Here is a 9,474-nt window from a genome sequence, read left to right as displayed (position 1 = left end):
TCACAATGTCTATCATACTCCAAATTTTTATTCACTCTTTCAAGTTCTTACACTAGTGAGACAATACATTGCTTACACATACAGGTCTGATTTATTTCACTTATGAGTAGGGTCTCTAGTTGTGATCATTTACCTATGAAAACGTCGAGTTTATCTTTCTTTAGAGCTGAGTAATACTCTATTATATAAAAATAACACAATTTTTTTTATCCAGTCCTCAGTGGATGGATATTTGGGTTGCTTCCACGATTTAGCTATTACAAAAAGTACTGCTATAAACATGGGCACACATATGTTGCTGTGACATGATGATTTCAGATCTTTTAGGAAAATACTCAGAAAAGGAATAGCTGTGTTGAATGAGATCTCTAGGCCTACTTTGCTGAGGAATCTTCAAACTTATTTCCACAGTGGTTTCAAAAGTATGCATTCCCACCAGCAGTGAAGAGTTCCTATTTCTCCACAGCCTCATCAGCATTTGTTATTGGTTGATTTCTTAATGCTAGCCATTCTTATTGGGGTGAGATGAAATCTCAATGTTGTTTTAATTTGCATTTCTCAAATGACTAATGATGTTGAACATTTTCTCATGTATTTATTTGCCATTTGTATTTCATTATCTGAGAAGTGTGTGTTCATCTCAGATGCCCATTTTTGGATTGGGACTTTGAATTTGGAGGGGTTGATGTTTTTAATTCTTTATATGCTCTAGATAGAAGACCTTTGTCTGAGGGAGAGACAGCTAAAATTTTTTTCCACTTTGTGGGCTTTCTTTTTACTTTGCTGGTGATTTCCTTCAATGTGCAAAAACTTTTCGGTAAGATGAGATCCCAGGTGTTGATTCTTTGAAGTATTTCCCATGTGGTTTGTTTTTTGTTCAGGAACTCTCTGCCTAACCCTGTGTCTTTAAGACTTTTACCTACTTCTTCTTCCAATAGATTCAGTGTTTCTGTTTTAATGTTGAGATATGTGACCCATTTTGACTTGAGATTGGTACACGGTGATAAACTTGCATCTATTTTCAGTCTTCAGCAAGAGGCAAGCCAATTTTTTGAGCACTATTTATCAAAGAGGCTATCTTTCTTCCAGTGAACTTGTTTGGTTCCTTTATCAAAGATTAGGTGACTGAGTTTATTTGGGGTTGTTGATGTTTCTTCCACTCCGTTCTATTGATCCTCAGGTCTGTTTTTTAACTAGTGCCATGTTGATCATATTAAAGTTGCTTTATAGAATAATTTCAGGTCAGGGGTTGTGATTTCACCTAACTAGTCTTTGTGCCCAGAATTGCTTTTACTATTTTGGGTCTCTTCTGGTGCCAGATGAGTTTTACAAATGTTTTCTCTAGACCTGTAACGTATGCTAATGGTATTTTAATGGGAATTGCATAGAATCTGTACAAGAATTTTGGGAGTATGACCATTTTCAAAATTTGGTTCTTCCTATCCATGAACAAGAAATATATTTCCATTTACTGAAATCTTTTTCAATCTTTTTTTCCAAAGTACTGTAGTTTTCATTGAATAGGTCTCTTACTTCTTCTGTTAGATTTATTCCTACATATTTCATTTTCTTGGATGCTATTGGGAAATGTATGCTTTCATTAATTTCTCTCTTTAGTCTGTTTGTTGTTTTTGTATAGGAATGCTATCAATTTCTGGGTGTTGATTTTGTATCCAGCTACATTGCTGAATTTGTTGATTAATTCAAGGAGTCTTCTTGTGGAGCTTTTGGGGTCTTCCATGTAAAATATCATGTCATCTGAAAATAATGATAATTTCACTTCTTCCTTTCCTATCTTTTTTCCTTTAATTTCTCTCTTTTGTCTAATTGCTTAGCTAATGCTTGTTGAATAGGAGAACTGTGTTAAATAGGAGTGGTGACAGTGGACATTTTTGTCTTGTTCCTGACTTAAAGTGAAAGCTTTTAGTTTTTGACCATTTAGTATGATGTTGGCTGTTGGTTTGTCATAGCTGGCTTTGATCAGATTGAGGTTAAGACTATTCCTGTTTTCTGTAGAGTTTTTATCATGAATGCATGTTGAACTTCGTCTAAAGTTTTTTTGCATCTATTGAGATAATCATGTGGTCTTTGTCTTTGGCTCAATTGAAATGGTGTATAATATTTATTTAATTGTGGATCTTCAACCATCCCTGCATTCCTGGAATAAATCCAAATTGGTCATGGTGTATTATTTTCTTCATGATTTGCTGCATTCTATTTGATAGTATTTTATTGAGAATTTTTGCAACTATATTCATTAGAGAAATTGGCCTGTAGGTCTCTTTCTTGGTTGGGTCTTTCTCTGGTTTTGATATCAGCATGAAACTTCCCTGCAGGAATGAGTTAAGGAGAATGGCTTCCTTCTCAATTTCATTGAAGAATTTGAGGAGTGTTGGTATTAAATCTTCTCTGAACTTTTTGTAGAATTCTGCTGTGAATCCATCAGGGCCTGGGCTTTTCTTTGTCAGTAAGTTTTTAACCATGTTTTCAATATCATTAATTAATATTGGATTGTTCAGGATTTTTATATCTTCTTGATTCAACCTTGGTAATTTGTACATATGTAGGAATCTGTCCATTTTTTCTGTTTTCTATCCTATGGGAGTAAAGATTTTCAAAGTAGGCATTAATGATCTTTTGAATTTCTGTAGGATCTGTAGCAATTTCATCCCTTTCATATCTTATTGCATGAAGTTGAGTTCTTTCCTTGTTTTCATAAGGTTGGCCAGGGGTTTATTAATTTTATTTATTCTTTCAGAGAACCAATTCTTTGATTCATTTAAATTTTGTAGTGTTTTCTTCATCTCAATTGCATTAATTTCTGCCCTGATCTTTATAATCTCCACCCTTCTTTGGGCTTTGGGCTTGACTTGTTCTTCTTTTTCTAAAAGTTTGAGGTGCAGCCTTAGGCTATTTATTTGTTCTCTTTCTGTTTTCCTTACGTGTAAGTTTATTGCTATAAACGTCCCTCTGAGTACTGCTTTTACTGCAGCCCACAGATTCTGGTAAGTTGTACTGACATTTTCCTTTGTTTGTAGGTATTCTTTTCATTTTGTTCTATAATTTTTTCTGTGACCCATTGGTTGTTCAGGAGGTTGTTATTTAATTTCCACGTGTTTATGGAGCTTTTGGAGTTCCTTTTGTCATTAATTTCCAATTTTGCTACACTGTTGTCAGATAATATGCATTGGAGAGTTTCAATTCTTTTGCATTTAGTTAGGTATGTTCTTTGGGTAGAATTTCATCTATTTTTGAGAAAGTCCCATGTGAAGCTGAGAAAAATGTACATTCAGATGTTGTGGGGGTGGAACACTCTGTATACATCTACTAAGTCCATTTGTTTGCATGATTGTTTCAGGTTTGTTATTTCCTTGCTGATTTTTTGTCTATTTGACCTATCTCTTTTTGTCAAAGGGGTACTTATTTCCCCTATTATAGTAGTAATTATTTATTTGGTTTTTCATGTATGTTAAGATTTGTCTTATATAGTTTGGTGCTCTAATATTTGGTGCATACATGTTTATGATCGTTATCTCTTCCTCTTGCTGTTTTCCATTAAAAAGTATGTAGTGACCTTCTTTTTCTGTTTTGATTGTTTTTGTTTTGAAATTTTCATTGTCTGCAAACATAATAATGATCCCCGCTTTTCTCTGGGATACTGTTGCATGGAGAGTTATTTTCCATCCTTTGACTTTAAGTCTATGGATTTCCTTTTGAGTAAAATGTGTTTCCTGTATACAGCATATTGTGGGATTTTGTTTCTTAATCACTCTTCCAGTCTATTTCTTTTGACTGGTGAATTGAGGCCATTTACATTTATGGTTGTTATGGTTGATACATTGTGTCAACTTGGGGAGTCTAAAGGTTTGGCTAAGTAACTTAGCAGGAAGCCAGAGTGCAAAGATTATGTGAGAGCTACACGCCCCTTAGGTGGGGGTAACCTGTTTACAAAGTAAGGCAGGGAAAAAGAAGCTGCTTGCCGGCATGCCGGCATTCCTCCAGTTTTGCTCTGGCTGTTTGCTGTTCGGCTGCCATTCCCCCTTGCTCTTGTTGCTTTGCTGTCTTCTGCCTCAGAGCCAACCAAGTATGGACTAAAACCTCTACAAACTGTGAGCCAAATAAACCTTTCCTTCCTTCATTTTGGGCATTGGGTATTTTGTCCCAGCAAGGAGAAAAAAATAACCAAGACAATGGTTATAACTGATATGTGTTGACTTATCATTGACATGTTATTTACTTTCTGTTGGCTTCCTACTTCTACCTGTTTTATTGCTTGCTCTGCTTGAGGGTTCCTTTTTGTTGTTCTTGAAATTGTGGTCATTTTTTTCTCTGTCTAGAATATCTTTTCATTCTCTTTGTAAGTTTGGTCTGGCACTCATGAAGTTTTTCAGTTGTTGCTAGTTGTGGAAATATTTTATTTTTCCATTGAATTTGTAGGATAATTTTGCAGGCTTCATCAATTTTGATTGGAAGCTATTTTGTCTCACAACCTGTAATATTGTGCTCCAAGGTCTTCGCAATTGTATGGGTTGTGTTCAGAAGTCTGCTGTGATTGTGATGAGCTTTCCTTTATAGGTGAGCTGTTTCTTTTCTATAGCAGATTTCAGTATTCTCTTCTTTTGCTGGAGATCTAGGATCTTGATTATTAAGTCTGGGAATAGTTTTATTTTGTTATGGCTAATTGGAATTCTATATGCCTCATTTATTGTACAGCAGATTCTTTTTCCATACTTGAGAAATTTTATGCTATTATTTCTGCCAATATTCTTTTTATGTCATTTGTGTTACCTGCTACTATTTCATTGACTCCTATTAGTCTTACATTGTTTCTCTTCCTCATCTTGCAGGTGTTGAGTTGTCTTTTCCTGACTCCTTGTTGATTTTAAGAGATCCTTTCTTTCATGATCATTAGGTGCTATGGTGTCTTTAAGATCTGAAATTGTATCTTTGGCTTCATTCAAGCAATTTTGCCAGCTTTCAATGGAAGTTTTGAGACCAGGAATGTCTCTTTGAATCTGTTTCATGCATTCTACTTCCTTCCTATATTATTCATTTTACATTTCCGTCAGTTTCCTACACTCATCTCTTTTTTTATGTATGTCTCCTTGAGATGTGCTGAGCAATTCTTTCATTATTGTTGTCATTTCAATTTTTACCTGAAAGATTATTTCTGATCTGATGTCTTGTGTGGCCTGATGGAGTTGTTTCTCTACTTCTACTGGAATCATTTCAGTGATTTTAGGAGTGTGTTTACCAATTCTTATATGTTAATGTCTCCTGGACTTGTTCTGAGTGGGGTGGAGTTCTGAGATTGCATTTAAGTTCTTCATCTTGTCATGTCTGGTTTTGGTGTTAACGTGCTCTGTCTCTTTTCTCCCTGTCAGCTCAGCACAGGTCTGTAGCATCCCTAGTTTTCCTGGTAGTCAAACCTGCCCCTCAGTGGCCACTGAGGTTTGCTGCTTAGTCTGGGTTCTTCCAGAAGTTGGTGAAGTTTACCTAGTTCTCCCAGGTCTCAGACACCAACCACCATGTCATCAGATCACAGACAATCTAATCCAGTGTCCCCTGACAGCTCAGGGAATGAGTATGAACCAGAGCAGTCTGCTCTGATGGCATGATCACAGACCACTTTGTCCTCTGACTCCAGGGAGTTCAGGACAAAGGTGGAGTTCAGGGCAAAGTTAGATCCCAGACATGAACAGCAGGGTCTTCAGATTGTGGACCACCTGATTCTGTGTCTGCAAACCTCTTACAGCAAGCACAGGAACTAGATGTGGGTTGAGCTGGAGTGATCACAGACTTCCTGTTTCTGCACACTTGGCCCAGTCCTGAATTGTAATTTCAGCAGTTCATGGACTGCCTGCTCTGGAACCTCTTGTTTCACAGGGCATGCATGGGGAGGCCCCCTGCAAACCCACGTGTTAGTGGGTTCATGGGTCCCTTGAGACAGAATCTCCTGTCTGCCCCAGTACATGGAGGGCAGTTGCACAGACTCCAATGGTGGCAGTGTTCTAGGTTGCCTGCTCTGTTCCTGGGAAGTAGATGTGGGGGCTACCTGGTTCTCAGGGCATTCAGCTGTGAACCATTGTGTGAGCAGATTGTGGGCTGACTGATTCTGTATCTTGCCATATACTCTTGCGCTACTTGATATCCTGGACAAAAATCTTTCTTAAACCAGAGGAGCTTCATGGTCTTGCAGTACTGTTTCCAATTAGGTTGTCCAAGGCATTGTTGTAGCTAAGTGAAAATGGAGAAAATTTCTCAAAATACATTGGAAATAATATTCTTCAATTATAATAAAAATGTCATTTTACTTAAGTGAAACTATGAAAATACATAAATATAATAGTAATAAGTATGTAGAGAAAGAGATTTTTTCATTATCAATGTTGGACAGATGCAGCTTATATATTTCCCACTGGGGAGTAATGTAATTGGGCTCTCATTCATTGCTATGGAAAATAATTCATTACCATGTCAAAAGTGGAAGAAGGATCAATGGACTCCAAGCTGCAAAATCCAAAGAATTATTCTAGAAATTTCTTAGAAAAAATCAAACCTAAACTGTATTGAGCTGTAGCATATTACAAACCAGACTTTTTATCATGTACTTTATTAGCTTGTGTAAGTGCTACCATACTCTTGCTTCCTTCACTCTTCCCCTTCCCCATTTCCAAAAGTTCATCCACTGGGTTCCTGTCTTGTCTCCATTTTAACTCTTTATTTATTAATTTATGTATGTTTGGGTTTTTTCATACAGGAGAAATCATATGACATTTACCTTCTGAGTATCACTAATTTTACTCAAAATGCTAGTTTATAGTTTTACCCATTATTCTTCTAATGACATAATTTTTTTCTTTGTGAATGAATAGTGTTCTATCACATTTAAAATTTCTTTATGCATTGACCTGTTGGCAGGTGTTTAGGGTTTCTTTTTATAGCTTTGCTTTTGTGAATTGTGCTGCTGTAATCACAGTATGCATGTTCACTGTATTATGCAGTCCTTAATTCTTTTGGTAATATGCTTAAGTGATATAGCTGGGTGAAATATTTCTGTTTAGTCCTATGCAGAATTTCCACACTCTTTCCTATAGTTGTATTATTGTATATTCCCACCAACAATACAAGAGAGTTCCTCTTTCCCCACATCCCCTCCAGCATTTGTTGCTTTTTATATTTTTAGTGGCAGCTATTCTTACTGGATGAGATAGAATTCTGCTGTCATCACTTCAGAGTCTATTTCTTAAACTGTTGCACACAGATCATAGAATTCATTTTTCCACATAGAACTTTCTTAAAATTCCAGTAGTTCCATTTCTATATTTCCAAAATCTAACCATTATAAGCAAGAAAGATCAAGTCCTTCAAATTTGCCTTATCTGGAGAACTAAGAACACAAAGTTATCTCCATCTTGCAGAATTATAAAAATCCCTTGCTAAAATTCTTCTTTGCACCTGCTATAATGCTAGAAAAGGCCCTGTAGATTTCCTGGTGCCTTGTAGGAGTATCTGCAAATATAGAATTTTCTAAATGCATTTTTAGATTTGAAAAATAATTCAACTGCCCACTTTTAAGGTTTCTTTACAAAACCTGAAGTTTTCTCTTAAATATTTTGATATCACAAAACATTCTTTCTACTTCTTTATTTATACCTTGTAGTTTTTGTTCAGTACATTGTATTGGAAAATCTTTAAACAATATGAGGTCATTAACCTGTGTGGTAGCAGCAAGCTGTGGATATTCCTGCACTTTTCATACAGAAGCAGCCTAATTTCATACAAATGGGCAATAGATCTCTCCAGGGCTCATTCTCTGCTCAGGCACCATTATTCAACATAAGTAAGGCATTATACTGTTCTTGAACCTCATTGAAAAGTGCTTGAAATTTTTGAAAATTAATAGCATGAACCATGACATAATTCACCATTTTTGTGAGATTACAAAAATGGTGAATTACTATGAGCTTATCTCTTTTTCTTGATACTTTCCCTCACACAAATAACTTCTTGGTGTAAAATACAATGAACGTGAGTAAGTGGATGATTGCCTTCTTTAACAAAGAACTGTATAAACCAGATTTGCCCCCAGCATGCAAGGTGTCCTGTCACTGGTGAGGAAACCACTTTTTGTGGACCTATGTCTTGTGACAAAAATCCTCCATCACAGCATTGTAGGTATGTAGTTTTTATGTTCTTCCAGGCAAAGACACCAGTTTTACCTGCTCTTTTGTTATGATGTGATCAACAGCCTAATGCAAAGTTACTGCTATTCTTGTTTTATGGCTTGTGTCTAGATACCCCCAAAGCCTTATGCAGTCATGGGGGAGGGGACTTTTTAGATGTGCCAGGATCTAGAGTGTGGTGCTGGAATCATGGGTGTGAAAATACGAAATCAGTCCACTGATGAGTTTGGCAGAGTGCTGGCTAAGAAGGGTGTGAGTGCCATATACACCCTAGGATGGGTATCCTGCATAAAATATAAGGTAGACTAAAATGGTTAATGTGCTTTTGCCTGCCTGCTTGACATGGAAAATTTCTCCTCTGTGATGCCTCTCTGCCATGCTACCCAAAATTTGAGCCAGTCAAGTATGGAATGAATCTTCTATAAACTATGAGCCAAATAAAATCTTTCCTCCTTTAACTTTGGGTGTCAGATATTTTGTCTTAGCAATGAGAAAACTGACTAATACACCTTGCATGATTATTTATAACTGTGATTTTATCCAAAAACATGGAGTAACAGGCTGCCTTTTGTAAGTCAGTAACAGTGCCTTTTGTAAGTCAACAGGTGAGCTGGTGACTAACATCAATTACCATGCACAAGACTTGATCTTCAACAGTATTTCCACTAAGTGGCATCTTAGAGATGCATTGCATAATATTAACCTTATTTGGATGATGATTAAAATAATAATTACTTCCAGAGAACATGACCATTTTGATAAATCGTCATCAGAGAGGACTTACCATGTTTTGCCATGTAGAGTGAAATTTGAAAGCTAGCAGCTGTCAGATGATTTGTTTTAGAAAGATAGTTGCAGAAACTAAGACACTAGAAATGATATTTGTTGAATATCACAGAATACATAATGCTTTCCCATTGCATTTGGTCACTCCAAATGACTCTGTGTACAAGTCAGGTGGAATCACAGTCCCTGACCTGAAATTATACTACAAAACTACTATAATAAAATCAAGATGATACTGGCTAAAAAGCAGACCAGAGGATCTATGAATCAGACTGGAAGAAAAAACCACAACCACAAACACACTCAGCCATCTAATCTTTGACAAAGGGGCCAAACAAACTCACTGGAAGAACGATAACCTCTTTAATAAATGGTGCTGGAAAAATTGGCTTGCCATCTGCCAAAGACTGAAAATAGACCCAAGTCTATCACCATGCACCAAGCTAAACTCAACATGGATCACAGATCTCAATAGTAAACCAGAAACACTAAATCTATTGGA

This window comes from Chinchilla lanigera, unplaced genomic scaffold (genome assembly GCF_000276665.1).
Source record: "Chinchilla lanigera isolate Chin_1 unplaced genomic scaffold, ChiLan1.0 scaffold00149, whole genome shotgun sequence".
Lineage (NCBI taxonomy): Eukaryota > Metazoa > Chordata > Mammalia > Rodentia > Chinchillidae > Chinchilla > Chinchilla lanigera.
Note: the sequence above shows the minus strand (reverse complement) of the source record.